General features: G+C 40.3%; 1 long non-coding RNA gene across 3 annotated transcripts in view; it reads left to right on the top strand.

Moving 5' to 3' along the window:
- LOC144457730 (uncharacterized) overlaps positions 1-20731 on the top strand; it is a 268762-nt gene that overhangs the window by 213572 nt on the left and 34459 nt on the right. For 2 of the 3 annotated variants that reach the window (XR_013487180.1, XR_013487182.1), the window contains one exon: positions 13266-13369. This is a non-coding gene — a long non-coding RNA (uncharacterized LOC144457730). Of the gene's footprint in view, positions 1-13265; positions 13370-20292; positions 20642-20731 lie in introns of those variants that run through there. The other variant, XR_013487181.1, reaches the window with a different exon arrangement.

Here is a 20731-nt window from a genome sequence, read left to right as displayed (position 1 = left end):
AAAAAATAGCTCAAGGTATATGGCAGGGCCTCTATTAGTTGTAACTCCTACCATGACATAGGTAACATGTAGACAAGTTGGTCTTGGCAAGAAGGGCTTCCTCTTCATTAGAGGATGGAATAAAAGAGACGTTGGGAGACCGTGTAGTAATCTTTAGAACCAAGGGCATATGGTGGCTGCATCTATATTTGATCCAAACAGACAGTCAAGTCAGGGGTGTTTAGGTGGTGCAGTGTATACAGTATCCAACCTGGAGTCAGCAACACCCCAGTTCAAATCCTGCATCAGATACTAACCTTTCTCAAGCTTCTGGGGATAATAATAACATCTGCCTTCCAGGGCTGTTAAGTAAAATGCCTTGCAAACCTTGGGCCTCTATTAAACGCTACCTATTATTATTGTATAATGACTCATTAGTATTATATAATGAATCAGTGGTATCCAAACTGTATCTCCTCCATCATGTTTTGGTGAAAGGTGGGCTGGGGTACATGAGGAAGAGGGTGTGGAGGGAGATGGCTGCTCCTGGTGCTGCAGCTGTTAGTGCTGCTGGTGCTGCCACTGCTGGTACCTTCTCTTAATGCTTCAATGGAAGCACAAGTTGTGGGACCCTAAGGGGATATGGGACTGCTCTGCGGCTATTCCCCTCCCCTCCTTTTACTGTGAATTACCCAGACTGAAAAGGTGAGAACCTCCTTCATCCCAGACCCAGCAGTGTGTGTTTCTTCAGCCAAAGAGAGAAGCTATTAAAATGTAATCCACCAATCAATAAATCAGGGCACCTGAGAAATGAACTAGGTGACCACACTAGGTATTTTTTCCTCTCTTCTCGATTAAAACAAAATTGTAATATGTCAACCTGTCACTCCTTTGGCAAGTCTGCCGGGTGGAAAGATGATTACCCTAATGGCTTTTTTAAAGAGAGAATTTGCCTAGCTGAGCACTTTTTAATTAATGCCATAATTTAACATTAAGAGCTGCCTGGAGCTCTGTGAGCCAGGTTGGATGATGGAGATTTCTCCCCTTTTACAAAACACTATTTATCTCTGGTAGGTTGAACATTTTGGGTTGGCTGACAAACTGGTCTTTGATTCCTTTTAGGAATCTAGTTTATGAAGGTTAGAGAAAATAATGAGGATACTTTAAAGCAATGCTGGATTTATATAGTGTCAAACTCTTTTATTTTGGCAAAGGTATGGTTGTCACCCCTAGGGCCCCACAAAAGAAGTCCCATTCCCCTTCCCAAGGTGCATGGCTGTGACCTTTCTGAGGCAGTTGGGTAGAGGAAGACTTATGAAAAATGTTTCTTGGAGGCAGTGTTCTAATGGAAAGAGTTTTGAACCCAACCTTTACTTTCTTTCATGTACTCTAGATTCAGCTTCACAGGCCTACCTATTATTCCTCCCTGATGACGCTCCATCTCCCATCTCTGTGCCTTTTCAGTGTCTGCCCCCCAGGCCTGGAATACTCTTCCCCCTGATCTCCTCTCCCTTCTGTCAAGACTCAATCCCAATTCTATTTTTTTTCTAAGAAATCTTTCCCAGTTGTTCTGAGATCACTTGCTATCTATTCTGCACATATCTGGCACAGTAATAGAATATTGGATTGGAGTCAAAAAGACTCGAGTTCAAATTCAGGCTCAGAAAACTCCCATTTTAGTCTGTTTCTTCATCTGTAAAATGAAGGGATTGGACTCTATTCCCCTAAAGTCCCTTCGTGCTCTGAATCTGTGATCCTGTGATCTTGTATGCCCCTAAAGGGACTATTTCTTTGTATACCCAATGCTTAGCACAGCGCCTGGCATATAGTAAATGCTTGATAAATGCTTTTTGAGTGATTGACTGACTTAGGAGTCAGAAGAGCCAAGTTTAAGTCTTGGCTCCCAAACTTGCTAGCTTTGTGTCTGTGGGCAAGTCATTTTACTTTCCTGAGCCTCACTGTCCTCATCCAAATATTTCACCCCCTCTGGGGATAACCCTCAACTCACACTTGCAGGTTGAGTTCCCTGGTGCCTTGTTCAAAGTACTTTACCGACCCTCACTCCTGAAACTATAGTTGTTGCTGGTGTGTTTCCCTCTTTTAATAATCAATTCTGTAATACAGGTCAAAGGAAAAAATTCTTAGCATAGCATAGCATGAAAAGAAGTAACAAAATATTCCCCTCATAATCTTAGGGCATACTTTCCTACAACTATACAGCATCAATAGGAAAAAGTGGGTACCCACATGGAGAATACTAGTAGAAAGACACACACACACACACCCATACATACCCACACACCCACCCAGGGACTTTGTTGTTGCTGTTCAGTCATTTTCAGTTGTGTCTGACTCTTTGTGACTCCATTTGGGGTTTTCTTGGCAGAAACACTGGAGTGGTTTGACATTTCCTTCTCTAGCTCATTTTACACATGAGGAAATTGAGGCAAACAGAGTTAAGTGATTTGCCTAGGATCATGAAGCTAGTAAGTATCTAAGGCCAGATTTGAACTCAGAAATATGAATCTTCCTGCCTCTAGGCCCAGCGCTCTATCCACAGTGCCACCTAGCTGCCCATATGTAGAGACATATATGGCCAAGTCAACCCACATCTATGGCACAGTAGGACCCTACTTTTTTGCTCCTTGTGTCCTTGCGTTCCTCCCAGGGTTCAGTGTCTCCACACGGCATGCCATACTGTTGAGTTCCCGGGGCCTATTCTCCTTCAGGTCCTGTTCTTACTGTATGGTTGGACTCTCTGGGCTGACTTTCTGCTGGTATGATGTTTCTTACTACATGAGTTGCTTCTCTGCAAGATGTACTGTAGATAGTAGGGAGCTGGAGAGGAAAAGGTAAAGAACATTTTCTTCTCAAGAGGTGGGTTTTTCTTCTGTAGTTGATTTTCTCCTTGCCTGCCCTGATGGAGGGTGATTTTTAGAGGGACTCTCTTCTCAGAGCTTGGCCTTACTTTTTAAAGGCTGCCAGAGGTGGGGATGATCCAATGGTTAGCCACCCTGTAATTTCATCAAGTTGACTGAATAATTCTTTCACATCTCCTAAAGTAATACACTTCCTTTATATCATTTCTGTAAGTCTGAACGGGGTGAATTCTTAGAAGATAAGAATGTGCCACTCCTACTTTTCTACTCTTCACTGCCTGTGAAATAGGTTACCCAGGGTCAAAAAGACTACAGTTGGGGAGACTTGTTAAAAGGCTGGAAAACTAACTCAGATATGAGATAATGAAGGCCAGGATTAATTTATGATTGTTGAAATGGATATATGGGCATTGCTATAGAAGGACTGGCAGGGTTTAATCATTGGCTTTGTTTTGAGGAAAGAGGGAAAAGTCAAAGAATGATTTCTAGACTTTGAGTCTGAGTGGGTGACTGGGGAAACATGGTGGTTATATCAACTAAAATAAAGAAATAGAGGGAGGGGGCAGGAGATGATGAATTTGATTTTAAGCATGCTGAACTTGAGGAGATGGCAGGACTCCCAAGTGGACACCCAGCTGGCAGCTAGACACATGAACTTGAAACTCAGAGGGAAGGTCATGGCTAGAGATTGTTGATATATTAGTCATTTGTTTATAGGCTATTGATGAAATCTTGAGAGTGGATAAGATTTCACAGGAAGAGAACTCAGAATAAAAAGAGCAAGGGACCATAAACTGATCATCTGGGTTATATTGAGGGTAAGTGAGGAGTAAGTGAAGAGAACAAAAGAGGCAGACCTGGTCTTTCCATTCAGAAGTCCTTGAGAAAATCTGGTATCATAAACAACTTGTGATACACTGTCAAGGAATTGTGGTTTTCAGATTCAAGTGTTATTTTATTTTTAAGTTTGTATCAATATCTTTTATTTTTGACTTTACCTTATTATTCCAGTATGCCTCTTCTTCATCCCAGAAAGCTATCCCTTATTACAAAGCATTAAAAAGAAAAAAAAAGTTAAAAAAAACTAACACATCAAGCAAGTCCAGTGTTACATAGATTGTTCTATACCAGAAGTGTCCAACACATTGGGGTGAGGCAGGAATCAAATTAAAATGTAATTTTATGTGTTTAACAAAATACAGAAAATATAATAGAAAATAGATGATGTTCACATGTGGTTTTCTAAGTCAATGAATGGCCTGAAGGGATCTTTATGTACTGTTTGTTGTCATTCAGTCATTTCAGTCTTTGAGGTTTCTTTGGCAAAGATACTGGAGTGGTTTGCCATTTCCTTCTCCAGCTTATTTTACAGATGAGGAAACCGAGGCAAACAGGATTAAGTGACTTTCCCAGAGTCACACAGCTAGTAAGTGTCTGAGGCCATATTTGAACTCAGGAAGATGAGTCTTCCTGACTCCAGGCTTGGTACTCTATCCACTGTGCCACCTAGATGCCAATGTACTGTTTAATGACCTCATTTCTATTTGAGTTTTACACCACTGTTCTACACTCATCTTCCCCTTACTTCTCCAAAGAAAAGTGAGAGATCCTTCAGTTTTCTCATCCAGATAGTGAAGGGGTTGGATTAGCTCAAGAATTCTTCACTTTTCTTGTGCCATCCCTTTGGCAAAGTCTGGCAAAGCCAATGGACTCATTGGGAGAATGGTTTCAAGTGCATAAAATAAAATAGATAAGATAAAAAAAAAACAATTGTGTTGAAATTCAAGTATCAATATATTTTTTAAAAGTTCATGGACACCAGGCTAAGACTCTCTGGACCAGATGACCTTTAAAGACCCTTCCAACCCAATTTTTACCTGAGACAGTATGTGAGATCCTTGAAAGCAGGAACTTTTTCATAGTAGGTGCTTAACAAGTAAATGCTTATATAAATAATAACTAAATGTAATAATATTTAATTTATATTTAATTCATTTATATCCAACTAATTCAATTAATTAATTAATTAATGCCAATAAAGGAATGGATGAATAAGCAAATAAATACATAAATAAATGGGTTTTGGTTGTCTTAGGATCCCCACTGCTGGGCACAGCTCTTGCACATAGTAGGTGCTTTGCAAATTCTTGTAAATTGATTGATGGCCTATTGTACACCTCAGTCTGACTATGATGTTAACACACAACTGCTTATGTATAAATTAATACTTTTATTCCGCCAACTGAATGTACTCTAAGTACTATTTTTTAGACTCTGGGAGGATGCCTATATTAGTTTATGGTGCAGTGGATAGAGCACTGGGCTTTATCAGGAAGTCAGGAAGACCTGAGTTCAAATCTGGCCCCAGACACTACCTATGTGATCCTGGGCAAGACACTTAACCCCGTTTGCCTCAGTTTCCCCATCTGTAAAATAAGCTGGTAAAGGAAATGGCAGACTACTCCAGAATCTTTGCCAAGAAAACCCCCACTAGGGCTGTGGAAAGTTGTACACAACTGAAAAACCCCTCAACAACAAAAAAGCTATAACAAAGCACCATGTCCAACCAGATGGATTTAACAAAACAAACAACCTTTTTATTTCGTGATTCTCTTTTTGTGTGTGTGTGAATTGCTCCTAGTTAGCGATAGAGCTTTCCAAAGGATAGACTTCTAACTTACCTTTCCTTCTCCTGTTCTGGCTTACTTTTGCCCATTTCTTCAGCTTTGTAGCCATTCAGTTACTTCAAAGAAGAGTCTTCTTTGGGGCCAAGGTTAGTCATTACAATTTCACGGTATTCAGTTTTGATTTTCTTGTTTTTCTTTCCATTTACATTGTTGAAGCAATTGTGTTTATCATTTCCTGGTTCTGTTTATTTCATTTTGGATCAGTTCGTGTCTTCCTATGCTTTCGTGTATACTTCAGAGTTGTCATTTCTTACAATACCATATTGTTACATTATATCCACATACCACAATTTGTTCAGCCAGGCCATATTCAGTGGACATCTACTTTGTTTCCAGTTCTTTGTTACTCCAAAAAAAAAAGGTACTATAAATATATTGGTGTATATGGGAATTTTATGTCATTCTTTGTCCTCCTCGGGATATATGACTAGCAATGGTTTCTCTGGGTCAAAAGATATGGACTAGGGGTGGGGAATTTGCAGCCTTGAGGTCACATGTAGCCCTCTAGTCCCTCAGGTGTGGCCTTTGACTGAATCAAAACTTCACAGAGCAAATCCACTTAATAAAAGGATTTGTTCTGTAAAACTTGGGACTCGATCAGAGGACTTCACCCAAGGACTTAGAAGACCACATGTACACCCCTGGTACCAGACATTGTAGTCAGTTACTTTCTTAGCATAATTCAAAGTTATTTTCCAGAATGATAACCCCATTCACCATTTCATAAGTGAATTTATGTAGCTGTCTTTCTATAAGCAAGCCAACAGTGGCTATTTATGTATTTTGTCATCTTGCTCCGTTTGTTGGAAGTGAGGTGAAACCTCAGAATTGTTTTAATTTGCATTTCTCTTATTAGTGATTTGGATCATTCTTTCACATGGTCGTTAATAGTTTAATTCTTTTGACAACCATTCATATCTTTTGACCATTTATCCATTGTAGAATGACTTTGGGTTGCTTCGCTACATATATACAAATGTACATTTGTGGTAGATTCTACCACCTCCCTCTCTTGAATATCTGACCCTTAATCAGAAATATTTGATGCAACCATTATCCCTCACTCCACTACTTCCTTTCTTAGCCTAGCAGCTTTTGATTTTTGTTAATGCAAAAGCTTCCACCACCCATTTTAAAGTTCACCTGGGGAGTTAGGTTGCTTATTTCTGGCACATAGCCTGCAGGATATATTAGTAGACGGTGCTCTGTTGCCTTCAGCCTCAGGTTATATAACCATTGTGGGGAAGTGCATCCCATCAGTCCTGAACTGAAACAAGAATAGCCCCCAAGCCTGCGATAGCACTACAAGTATTTAGAGAATGTCATAAAGCAGGTCTGTTCAATCCTGTGGTCTGCAAGCTTTCAGTTGGGCTTGTGGTATGTGGTCAAGTTCATAGTTAAAGATTTTTGACTGTAACCTCCAGAACAAAGTATGACACTCCTCTTGGGGAAAGCTACATTTGGCAGCTTTGGAGATCACTCAGAGGGCAAGTGTAGTCATAGCATTTCCCTGTCTCTGAGTACTTTGCCCCCAGTGAAATAGACAGCATCCTCATCATCAAGAAGATGGCAAAAAGGGCCTTGTTTCCTGAGATTACATACTCTTATGCCACAGAGCAATAGTGTGTCTCTGCCAGTTCTCCATCAGCTCAAATGCTATGAGGATATAGACTATATCAGTTAAGAGCTAGAAGGGAATCTTAGAAATCATATAGTTTTATAGCTGAAAAAATTGAGGGTTGTGACTTGCCCAGTGACACATAGGTGGTGAGTGTTATATGTCTGAGGTCAGATTTGAACTCAGGTCCTCCTGATTCCAGGGCTCTATCCACTGCACCACCTAGCTGCCCCTAGGGATTCTCTTAACACCTTGAAACAGCAGGCACCTTGAATTAGTTCTATTCTGAAGGGATGCTCAGTACAATAGTAGTACTCACTTCCTAAAACCATCCTCCCCATCCGATCTCTCCCTATGGTGCAAATTGGCCTGGAATGGCTTTCCCTTCCTTCTTAATGCGCCCATTCACCACATAGCTATGTTTGGACTGGGTTTGGAACTTGTGGAGAAGGTCCTGAAAAAGGCTCCAGAAAGGATGAACCAGCTGCAGCAAGTTTCCAAAACATTTGTAGAATCTTAGGAGTTAGTACCAAAGAGACAGCGAGGATTTCAGAGATAATTTAATGCAACCCCCTCATTTTACAGGTGAAGGAATTAAGGTCCAAGAAGATCAAGCAACTGGTTGTCCAAGGTCCTGTAGAAGGTTAGTAGCAGAGCTGAACCTGAAATCTAGGCCTCTGGTCCTTGCCTTTCTGTTTCTGAGCTAGCTTTGAATGAGCTGACAGAGACATCTCTGTTACATGGATCACTTAGACTCACTGTGCCCCAGGCACAAAAAAACCCTCAATGCTTACATTAACCCAAGTCAAAGAGAGTCGCATCTGGGCTATTTTTCTTTATTATTATTATTTTTATTAACTTCCCAACAATCTGACTTTCCTCATATATCTTTTCATTAAAAATAATGGCTGAGCAAAATTGTTAATAGAGTGATTATGATTGACAGTACATAATACTCTCCATTTATTATAGTTTACAGTTTGTTAACAGAAAGGAAGGATGAGTGCTTTAACCTTAATATCCTGGAACCAACACATCTATCAGGGAATGGTTCTCATTCTTATATCTCAATTCCCCTTATGTCTTGATTATCAGATCCTTAACAGAGAAATTTGCTGCCAAGATTTTTTTTTCTCTGATTCACTTCTCCCCTTCTAAATTTAACTGAACTGATTAGGTTTGTATAAAACTTTTAAATAAAAATTTATGGAATTGAATTAATCCATTTTACCTCCTGTGATCTTCTTTTTTCTTGTTTGATGTTTCTTCATCCACAGTTATGAAATCTGTCTCCTTTCGTGCTCCTCTAGCTTTTTTGTGATATGACCTTTAATAGCTAGATGATATAGTCATCTGGAGCTTTTTATGGCATATGATATCAGACATCAGGATTAATCTAGTTTCTGCCATACTGCTTTCCAGTTTTTTCAGAAGTTTTGTTGTATAGTGAGTCCTTATTCCAGTAGTTGAAGTTCTTGGGTTTATTGAACACTCTCCTAATAAGTTTGATTGTTTATGGGTCTTGCATACTTAATGTGTTCCATGGATTGACCTTCTTCTTTTCTTTTAACCAGTATCAAATAGTTTTGATGCTTTGTAGTATAGTGTAAGATCGGGTACTTCTAGGGTCGTTCCTTCAAAGTTTTCTTCATTATTTACCTTGGGATTCTTGATCTTTTGCTTTTCCAGATGATTTTTGTCATTATTTGTTCTAGTTCTATAAAATAATTTTTGGTTTTTTGATTCATGTGACACTGAATAAGTAAATTAATTTAGGTAGTAAAATCATTTTTATTTTATTGGCACTAGCAATAAGCAATTATCTCTTTGATTAGTTATATCTGTCTTTATTTCTGTAAAGAATGTTTTGTGGTCATATGGTAAACGGACTCACAGATATTACATATATATTCTATTGCTATTTTGAAAGGAATTTCTTTTTCTCTCTCTTCCTGCCAGTTTTATTGTCAGTATTTGTAAAGGCTGCTGATTCCTTGTGGTAACAATTCTTAGGTGATCCAGTTTTTTAATGAGCTAAGGAGATGGGCAATGACATGCTGTTAACAAATATATTTTCTTGGAAGAATTCTTGAAGATGAAAGAAAGGAAGGGAAGTTCATGAGCATATGTATGTAGAGAAATGTGTATTTGTTTGTGTTTCTCTCTGAGCAAACATTACATTGTTATACCAGAGCAATTAGGAGGGTAAATTGCCATCTGGGAATGCCAATGGTTTTTTGTTTATCTTGTATCAGGTAAGTGCCTCCTGTTGAGTATATGGGGCTTGGGATGATCCAGCTCTTTTTTATTTGCCTTATGGCATATGCCTTCCTTTATTTTTGCTACTTCGTTTAGTTGCCTATTCAATTGTACATTGAGTTGGATGGGGAGCCAGGGCGATCCCTCTAACACCATCTGCCCCTCTACAGGCCAAATGAAGGTATAATGGAGGAGAGAGAGGCCCCTTCTCCTCTGTCTCAACAGCAAGCTCTAATCCTGACCCTGGGGCATGTCTCAATAAAAGTTCAGGTTAATTTTACCTGCTGTTCCAACCCTGGAATTCATTGTGAGAATTAGACTGTTCAGCTGGACTAATTTGCCAGATCAGATTGTATAATTATCTTTTATAGGGCTGGGTGTGATGTATGTTGGGCTTTTTTGCTCCAGGGGGCTGAGACAGACAGATAGACAAACAGACAGAGAGATAGAAAGAGAATGGGAGGAGGGGAGAGGTAAAGGGGGGGGTGGGGAGAGAGAATGTTTGGTCTTTAGTGCTCCTCCCCCTCCTCATGTAATTGTCAGAGTGAGGTTTTCAACAAACTAGGGAACAGAGATGTTTTCTTGGGTGCTACCTAATAAGAATCAGGCCCAAAGCACCTAGGCCCCTGTTTAATTTGCTCGGGGAGAAGGCTTGTAACAGTGTTGGGAGTGGAAAACTGAAGTGAAGGTGTACTTAGCTTCATGACATGGTATGGATGAAGATCAAGTGGGGCATTTGCCCAGATGGCAATTTTAGAAGTTTAGGGAAAATAGAAGCTCTGTGGAAACTCTGTCTGGTGGTTGAGTATTACAGTGACTTGGGGAGAACTCTGATGGAAATTGATCCACACTATTTTTGAGCCTATTTAAAAATGGGTCTTAGAGAAGGACTCCTTTTTAATATCTACCAGGTCATCAGTGGTAGGAATTTCCCTTATGGAATAGGTTGGAGACTCTTAGGATTATTACATATCTTTTCCCCTTCTGTCCCTGCCATTCTCCATAGACTCCACTAGGCTTTGTGCTTTGTTGATTCCTGAAGGGTGGGACCCTTGTGATGTCTCTGTGAACATAGTTGTCCCCGGCCTTTACTCAGAAGACTATTCCCTACCTTTTGCAGAGAACAAATCCACCTTGGCCAAAGTTTGGTGTTTATTTTTTTTCCTTGGTTTTATTTTGTTTTTGTTTTTCTTTTGTATTTGAGTCATGAACCACTAGGTGGTGTCTGATTCACAATTATTTATGAGATGTTGGGGAGGGAAGTCTGCAGGGTGGAGGGTGTGTGTATATGTGTGTTTTGAAGAGGGGGAGTTGTTGTCATTAAAGGCCTTGGGGAGCTGAATTTGGTTTTTCTAAGTCACTGGGATCCCTCAGAGGTCTAGCATCTGGTGTGCTATAGTGGGGCAAGTGGCCAACAGCAGTCACCATGCCTGTCTCTGACTTCTGATGCTAGAAGAAGAGGGATGGACTTCTCCAGGGTGGTCTTAGCAGAGGTTATGTGATGAAGAGTCCAGGGTTGAGGCAGTCAGACTCTTCACATTAGGACCAAGCAAGACTGGCAGAAACGGAGGCCAGAGGCCTGTGGGTGCCAATCTCTCTTACCCTCCCTGGGAGGGATTGCATTTTTTGGTTTGTGTACAAGAAAGAAGAGAGGAGTGGGAGGGCATCTAATCAGCTCAGGAATAATTTTAATCTCTTAGAGACCCATTATCACCCTAGAGCCATGGAGGTAACTTGGCATAGTAGAAATAGCATGGAATCCAGTTAGAAAACCTGAATTATTGTCTTAGTTCTGCCGCAGATTAATTGGGTGACATTAGGTAGGTTACTGCCCCTCTGGGTCTCAGTTTCCTTGCCTGTAAAAATAAAAGATTGGACTAGATGACCTCCAATTTCCCTTTCAGTTCTTAATCTGTTATCCCATGTTACCTCAGCTCAGCTGATTGGTTGGTACCATTTATATCTTAGTTTATAGGGATAGGAATAGGGACAAGATCTGTGATTTCACTGTATGTAGGGGAGGAAACCCTTTCTACCAATGGAGGTGGCCATCTCAGCAACTTAACAGTGGTGTCAAACTCAAATAAAAGACTGATCCCTGCCAGATCATATTGACTGAGAAATCCACAAATTAACGTTATCTGTGTTATATTGTAATTTTTATTTATTTTGTTTAACATTTCCCTATTACATTTTAATTGGGTTCAGGTGGCAGTTGGGGGTTTTGTCGGCCAAGTTGACTCTGTGCTTAGAGCATCAAAGAGGTAAATGAGTCGTCCAGGGCCACATAGCCAGTATGTATCAGAGGTGAGACTTGAACTCAGACCCTCCTTGTTCTGAGTCCAGTTCTTTATCCATTACATCACTTCTCTTAGTTCATAAATTTTACTTTATTTAAAGGTAATCAAAAAGTTGAGATATATATGGAATTAATGAGACTATGTAAGACTAAGCCTTTTTCCCCAGTAGGTAAGTAGTCAAAGGATACAAATAATTTTCTAAAGCAAATATTCAGGCTATTAACAGGCATGTGAACCATTGGTCCAAATCACTATTAATAGGAGAAATGCAAGTCAAAACAACAATGGTTGCACACCCTGCAAAATGACAGAGATAACAAAAGATGGAAATAATCAACGTTGGATGGGTCATGGGAAGATGGGCACACTAATGTACTGTTTGTTGAGCTAAAAATGGGACCAATCATTCTGGAAAATAATCAGAATTATATGAGAAAAAATCACGGCATCATTGATCCTTTTAACTAAGAGATTCAAAGCAAATGCTATATACATACCCCCAAAAAAGTTAGAGGAGAGAGTTTTGTGGTCGTAAAAAACTGGAAGCAAAATGGCTGTCCATTGGTTGTTGGATGGATAAACAAATTGTGGTATGTAAGTGTCGTGAAATATTATAGCGCCATAAGATGTGATGAAGATAAGCAATTTAGAGAAACATAGGGAGACTTATGTGAACTCGTGCATGGTGAAGTAAGCAGAATCAGCAGGACAATAAATACACTAGATAAAATAAATCATGAAAAGAACGCTAAAATGAAGCTTCATGTTGAGTAATTATAATGATCAGTCTTGATCTTGGAGAAGAGATGAGAGGAGGGAACATATCTCTTCTTTCAGTAGAAAGATAGCAGACTAAGGGGTTAGCATGTTGCATATACCGTCTGACTGAATTGGTTGATTTTACTCCACTGTATTTCTTTGTTCCAAGGAAGGACTTCATGGATGGTGGGTGAGAGCACAATGTATCCAGAAATATAGAAATGTAAAATCAAAAAGCATCAATAAAATATTACTAAACAAAAGTAATAAAAATGTGTTTCTTCAATAGCATTCTGTACCTTAGATTTTTAAACTTTATGGATAGGGAACTGGTTTGGCTAGAGAGTGCTTGACATCCTGTCTGGTCTTGTGAAGGCTGCCTTACCCTATCCTAGTCAAATAAGCATCTTCAGGTCCCTAGTAATGCCAAAGCTGAACCTGAGGTGTATGTTCCTCCTGGTGAAGAAATGATTTTGCATTGGGGGGAAGATAGGCTAGAAGAATTTATAGGTTAAATGGAAATAAAGAAGATGTGACATTTGAAGGTAGGGTGGATAGGACTTTGATTCTTGCTATATAACTGGCAGTGATATTCTCCAAATTCTATTGGTTCTTGCTTTACAGTATCTTTGAATTTATGTGTTCCTCTCCATTCCCATAACCATTAAGCTGCCATTTCTTTGTCAAAATGGACCACATTTTCCATGTTTTCATTGGAGATGAATTTTTTTTTTGTTATTCAGTGTCTTTGTGTAATTTCCATGCCCTCTCCTTATTTTCCCAGCTGCATTCAGAAGATTGTGGCAGACGTGCCTGACAGAATGCTTTACTCCAAAAGATGAAGGGTATGACCCTTCTACAACAGTGATTCTTACACAAGAGAATAAGGTATGCTCTATGCTTTATGGTTGCTATCTTTTAAGGCCCTGGCGACTTCAATTTGAACCTCTTTCCTCATTTTCCTTGACCTCAGATGAATGAATGTCAGGGTGTCTTGCTCTTCGGCAATAAAGAGAATTTTTGGAAATAGACAATTTTTTGAAAAGTGTTAATGATTCATCTGGGCCATCTTGCTTTCTATGCCTGTCCAAACCATCTCCTAATCCAAGAATGCAGTTCTGGGTCACTGAGATTTTGGAGTTGCCATTTAGAACCATGTAGAATCTTGAGCAGATAATTCCCAATCATTTAGAATCCCCTTTTAGATCAAGGACATTCCATCTGATACCCTTAAAGGAATATCCAAAGGGATGTTCTAGTCCTGCCTGTACCTGAACAGAAATCCTTTTAAAAACATTCCTAAAAAATGTTCTAGCCTCTCTGTTTCAGATGACCTTCCATCTGCATACACACACACACACACACACACACACACACACATCTCGTATGTTTACTTATTTATATGCTATCTCCCTCATTACAATCTAAGCTTCTTGGGGGCAGCTTGGTGGTGCAGTGGATAGAACACTGGCCCTGGAGTCAGGAGGACCTGAGTTCAAATCTGGCCTCGGATACATAACACTTACTACCTGTGTGACCCTGGGCAAATCACTTAACCACATTGCCTAGCCAAAAAAAAAAAAGATTGTAAGCTTCTTGAGAGGCAAGAAATATATGTATGTGTATGCCTTTTTTGTATGTCCTTTTGTGTGTACTTCACATAGTGCCTGGCACACAGTAAGTGCTTAATAAATGCTTGTTGACTGACTGGCTGCATGTGTAGTGATGGGAAACTCATCACTTCATAAAGCAAGCAGTTTAATTTTTTTTTCTTCTTCTTAAGAAGTTCTTTATTTCCCCTATTTTATCAAAATCAACCTCTTTGCAGATTTTCCTTTGCAAGAAGGACAAGTTTTGCTGTAAGATCAAAGAGGATCTCTAGGCATTCTTGAGTTACATTAGGTTAAGTGTGGTCCTCATAAAATGAGGTTTGGGTGGAGAGGATTGCAAGGACTGGATTTGCTAGTAGTAAATGTACGTCAATACTTAGTCTACAGCAGTTATTCTGTAGCTCTAGGTCAGAATTATGGGTTTCATTCCCATATCTTTAATAATGTGACTTCTTATTTAATTGAAAGCCCAGAACTTGGGTGGATTTGGTATAAACAACACAGACTCCTCCATTTCCACTACTTGCTTCATTCCTTCTGCGTGGATTAGATTAAAGGATAACTGGTACTTTTTTTCACTGCCCTATCTAATTCATTACTTAGTCTTTCCACTTCTTTGTTTACAATATTTCTCAGCTTTATCCCTTCTTCTGTAGGCCCACTATTACTTTCTTAGTTCCCCTAGCATACTGTAGCAGCCTTCTCCAGTAACTTTCTGAATTTCTAGTCCCTCTTCCTTCACCAGCACGTAATTAAGTCTATACAAGGCTACCAGAAAGGCCTTCCTCAAATTCAGTTTGGTTAAGAACTCACTATATCTTCCTATTGTCTGGTGACCCAAATACTCAGTCTGGCATTTGGAAGTCTCCATCAATCTTCCTGCCCATGTCTCACAAGCCTCATTTCTCATTCTTTATTTATACAATGTCTCAAGCTTATCTGCTAGGTACCCCCAGCACCCAACTTTCTCTGTCTAGAACACTCTCACCAGGCCTCTCTTACCATTCATGGCCTTACAACTTTCACTGAGCAATTCAAAGCTTCTTTCTCTAAGAAGAATTCACCTGGCTAATTGCTTCTCCAGTAGGCAGGACCTCAGCAATGTGTGACTCAGTTTGTATGCAGTTAATTTATACATACACACACATCTATCTAAATCTATATCTATCTGTCTGTCTGTCTGTCTGTCTGTCTGTCTATCTGTCTGTCTGTCTATCTATCTATCTATCTATCTATCTATCTATCTATCTATCTATCTATCTATCTATCTATCGCATTCTGTAAATATGCTCTTCAATAATTCCATGCATGTGTGCTTATCCTATCTTTCCAGCTGCCTTCTAGAGAACCTTATCTTTTGTTTCTTCTGTGTGTTTTCCCCACCCCTACCACATAGCATTAAGTACAGAATTTTGTACCCAACGGTTGTTTCCTGTATGGTGCTGATGAACTGTCTGTGGGATGGGTCAAGAGGGGAAAATGTCTCTTAGAGATCTTCTTTCTGGGATTTGTTGGCTACCTAGAGATTGGGTAAGGGTGAAAGGGGGGATGGGGGACAGAGAAGTTAATGAATCATTCACAAGGGGATTTCCAAACAAGTCATGGCTATTGCTTTGTGGATGACAACCATACCCCCATCCCCAACATATATATCCATCTACCACCTACATTGCATATAAAGGGGCACAATGAAAGTAATAATTATAACAATACATTTACATAGAGTTTTGTAATTTACAAAGCATTTTATATACACATTTTCTCATTTGAGCCCTATGACAACCCAGGGAAGTAGATAATATAGCTGGTCTTATTGATCCTCATTTTTAAGGTTAAATGGAAGTTAAATGACTTTAAGATTAACATGGAGGCTAAATGGTTTTCTCATGGCCATACAGCTACCAAGTGGTAGAAATAGGATTCAAGGTAGAATTTGAACCCCTATTCTTGGACCCCAGATCTAGCATTTTTTTCTACTCTACCATAGCTTTGGTGTTTAAACAGTGAGGCCAAGAAGGTGAGACACAGTGCAAGAAGATAGACCATCCAAGGAGTACTGATGTTTCATTTGCTCAGGATCCTTTAAATCAGAATGGAATGGAGTTGGACATTATTAATAGTGGTTAGGAACAGTCTGCTGGCATGTGCTGGTTGGTTAGAATCAATGATGTCATTTCCTGATGATTAAACCCTGGGAGGTTTGGCTTCCCAGACAAGGGCCTCCACCCATGGTAACCTGGCCTCATAGCCCAAAACAGGTGTCACTAAATTCCCTAAGCCTGAGTGCCACTAGTGAGATTAAGCAATGTCTGTGAGCCCCACCGGCTGGCTTAAGGCATAGACAGAGAAGAAAGGGAGCTTTCTCCTTTTTCCCCTCAATAAGGGAAATAAAGGAGAAAGAAAAGAAGGGCTAAGGGAGAGGCAGAAAGAAGTAATAATAACAATAATAATAGCTAACTTTTATATAATGTTTACCATGTGCCTGGCACTGTGCTGAGCACTTTGCAATCATTATCTCATTTGAACCTTACAAAAACCTTGGGAGGTAGATGCTATTATTTTTCCCATTTTACAGATGAGGAAACTGAGGCAAACCAATGAAGTGACTTGCCCAGTGTCACACTTGCCCAGTGAGTGCCTAAGGCTGAATTTGAACGCAGGTCTTCCTGACTCCAGGACCAGGACTGTATCCACTGAACCATCTAGAGAAAAGGGAGTTACCTGTTGGGAGAAATGATAGGCTTATGTTATTCTCTTTTTGTTGTCTTGTCTGCATCTGTGATTTCATTGTCATGAAGAATACCCACTGTGAAAATTCCCCTCCCTTTTTGTTGTGGTTGTTCCATCCTTTTTCAATTGTGTCTGACTCTTTATGACCCCATTGGGGTTTTCTTGGCAGAGATACTGGAGTGGTTTGCCATTTCCTTCTCCAGCTCATTGTACAGATGAGGAAACTGAGGCAAACAGGATTAAGTGATTTATCCAGGGTCACCCAGCTAGTAAGTGTCTGAGGCCAGATTTGAACTCAGGAAGATGAGTCTTCCTGACTCCAGGCTTGGTACTCTATCCACTGTGCCACCTAGATGCCCCTTCCCTCATGCAGCTCAGCAACTCTTCCATAACTTACAGACTTAGAACATCATCTAGGATATGGAGGTTAAGTGATATAAGAACAGTCATTCAACTAGTTAGTACACATGAGAGGCAGAACATGAGCCCATGTCTTCTTGACTCCAAGACTGGCCTACTCTGTCCTCTCTACCACTGCCTTTCAAAGTGAGATACAGCCAAATAAATTGTTACAGTGGCCTCCTTATGCCACAAGTTGGCTAAAATGGGACTGTTAATGGTTGGTGCCCATGCCAGGTAATGAATGGCTTCCTCCTTTGGTTCTTGCTGGGGTTTCCTTGAATATAATCTCCCAACCTTTCCTATTCCCATTCTTCTCCCCTTGACCCCTATTCTCCCCCTCCCCAAGTAGAAAATAAAGATTTTGGTTTGTTCTTTGTGGAATTGAAAAACTAAAGAACTCCATGAAGCAACTTCCTTCTTACCCTTTGGAGTCCTTTGGCTAAGCAGAGATCAGAGTGTGTAAAAAACCTTAATAATAATAATAGTTAATATTTGTATACCTTGTTGTTCAGTTGTTTCAGTTTTGTCTGACTCTTTGTGACCCCATTTGTTTTTGTTTTTTTTTTTTGGCAAAAATATTGGAGTGGTTTGCTATCTCCTTTTCTAGTTCATTTTACATATGAAGAAACTGATGCAAACAGGGTTAAGTGACTTGCCCCAGGTCACACAGCGAGTAAGTGTCTGAGATTTGAACTCAGGAAGATGAGTCTGCCAGATTTTAGGCTTGGTTCTATCTACTGTGCCACTAGCTGCCCACAAAACACTTAAGTACTTTATCTCATTTGAGCTTCATAGTAACCCTGAAGGGTAGGTAGGTACTATTGGTATTATAGTGTTACAATCCATGTTTTAAAAATGAGGAAACTGAAGCACAGAGAGATTAAGGGACTTGCTCAGAGTCACATGGATAATAAATGTTAGAGGCAACATTTGAACCCACTTCTTGACTTTGAGCTTAACATGCTGCCATATTGCTTGTCACTAACATGATTACCTTGCGTTTATGTAAGTGCTTCTGCTTAGTGCTGAATAGTCTTATATTTGGTTCAAAATTTCAGCCACAGCAGGTGCATAATTGGGGTGTGAGGGATGGGACTAGAAAGCAGTTCACTCAGAAATGACCCAGGATTTCTTGGGACTCACACACCCCACTCAAGTAAGCCATGAGTTATGCCGTATTAAAAGTCTGTGATATTAGATAACATGAGTAAAGCATGAAGTCCAGAATGTGAGGCAGGCAGCAGTCCCACTGTTATCAGCCTGCAAGTATCACATACATCTAAGGGCAGCTAGGTGCATAGGGTGCTGGGCTTAGAGTCAGGAAGACCTGAATTCAAATCCTGCCTCAGCTACTTACTAGTTTGGGTGACCCTGGGCAATTTGAATAACTTGCTAGCCTTAGTTTCCTCATCTCTCAAATGGGTATAATAATAGCTCCTACCTTACTGGGTTGTTCTGAGGATTACATGAAATAAAATGCATAAAACTATTTGTGAACCTTAAAGCGCAATATAAATGCTATTATTAAAAAAGGAATAGATTACCTCAGGAGACTGAGTTTTCTGTCACTGGAGTTCTTCAAGCAAAGCCTGTATTGGGTTAAGACTTTTGGGGAAATTTAGATGAGATTCATGATTTGTGTCAAGCTTAGATTTGATGATTTCTTTTAACCTTTCTGCCACTATCTGTGATTAATAATATCGATAACATCAATAGCTTCAGAACACCTCTGCGAGACAGGTAGGAGTTATGATACCCATTTTATAGTTGAGGTCCTCTCAGATCACACAGTGAATCAGTGGTGAAGCTGGTACTCAAACTGGAACCCAGAGTCTGCCCCACCATGGTCAATAGCAGGGATGTAGGGGTGGGTGGGTGGGAAGGGGGACTTTTGGGAGAAAGAAAAACAGAATGTTGCTTCTGAGTGGTGGCAGGGGTGACCTCACTGTGAGAGTGACTGGCCCTGAGGACAAGAAGACCGAATATTCATCCTCTGTGTCCAAATGTGAGTCACCTCAGTACATGTCATTTCGCTGGCTTCTCCCCCCTACTCCTACCCATTTCATCCCAGGACATCATGGTCACTGGTCTGACCTAATGACTCATTTGTTCTCCAAGTGCCAGGCCTTGGGAGCGGGGGTTCTCTCTCTGCTTGTGGCCTCCCTTTCCCTTTTGTGATAAACTTGCAGCTTAGCTGGACTGTTTCCGTAGCTGATATGCATAAGACACATGTACAGAGAAAGTGCTGGGAAACTTCAGACATACCTGGTCATGGCAAGAGGTGTTAAAAGTTAAGCTTGAAAAGTCTGGGGACCTCTGTTTGTAGGATGCACCTTCAGGCCTCTACTCCATCAGAATGAGTCACCTTCTGATAAATAAATGATAGTTGAAAACTGGGGGTGGGGAGGAGGTGAGGATAAAGCTTACTGGAAGAGGAATTAGTGTGGCTTCCCCTCTAAGCCATTGGAGTTCACCCCAAAACACTGATGGCTAGCTTATGATTGGCTTTCCTGACACACCCAGCTGTCATTTAACCTTTCATGTCATTTTTCCTCCTTGGTTTTAATCTTTTCATGAAAAAGCCCATGTCGTTTGCCTAGCTCATCATTGACTTCACCAGTCATTAATAATAATTTAGATAGTGCCTACTATGTGTCAGTCACTGTGCTATGTGCTTTACAAATGTTACCTGTTAGAATAATTACAAAGTACAAATATTTGATCCTCATAACAACTCTGGGATTTAGGTGTTATTATTACCTTCATTTTACAGATGAGGAAACCGAGGTAGAGAGCGGTCAGGCGACTTGCCCGGGGTCATACAGCTCATAAGTGTCTGAGGTCAGATTTAACCTTGGATCTTCTTGATTCCAGGCCCATAGCTCTAACCACAGTGCCACCCAGCTGCCCCGTTCCCTCACTGCTATGTTCACTAGACTGATACAATCTGTTTATTGTCAACTTTAGAAACCAGATAACAAGAGGGACTTCCTGATTAAAAAAAGAAAACAAAAAAAGAAAATCCTCAGACTATTTTTTTTTTAAAATAGGGGCTGCATGTGAGTGAGAAAAGACTGGATAAGCCAAAGTGTTCAAGTGTCTGGCCTTGTTGGTTGATATGGTCTCTATCCAAGCAAGATATAGGAAGAGGGGAGAGGTTCAGAAAGGTTTCTGCTTCCTGTCTTCTGTTGTAAGTTCAGCCCCGTTTCCTGTGACTGACTACACTCACCTTCAGCTTCTCTCCTGCCGAGGCTGGCTTTCAGATCAGATCTTTCAGAGGATCCCATTGCAATATAGTAAGTCAGATCCAAGGAGAGCAACTTCTCAGATTCCCAAGTGGGTTTGAGGAGGAGGGAAGGAACATCGCTAGGAGTTGAGACAGAAAGCACTTAGAAGATTTACCAGTCAACGGGAATGGGTGAGTCCCTCTGGAGTCTGGTATTCTATGTCTCAAAAACTGCTTAAGAATCTATCTCTATCTCTCTCTCTCTCTCTCTATCTCTCCTCT

This window comes from Phascolarctos cinereus, unplaced genomic scaffold, assembly GCF_003287225.1.
Source record: "Phascolarctos cinereus isolate Bilbo 61053 unplaced genomic scaffold, phaCin_HiC Scaffold_5;HRSCAF=322, whole genome shotgun sequence".
Lineage (NCBI taxonomy): Eukaryota > Metazoa > Chordata > Mammalia > Diprotodontia > Phascolarctidae > Phascolarctos > Phascolarctos cinereus.
This window is presented reverse-complemented; position numbering and strand designations above follow the sequence as displayed.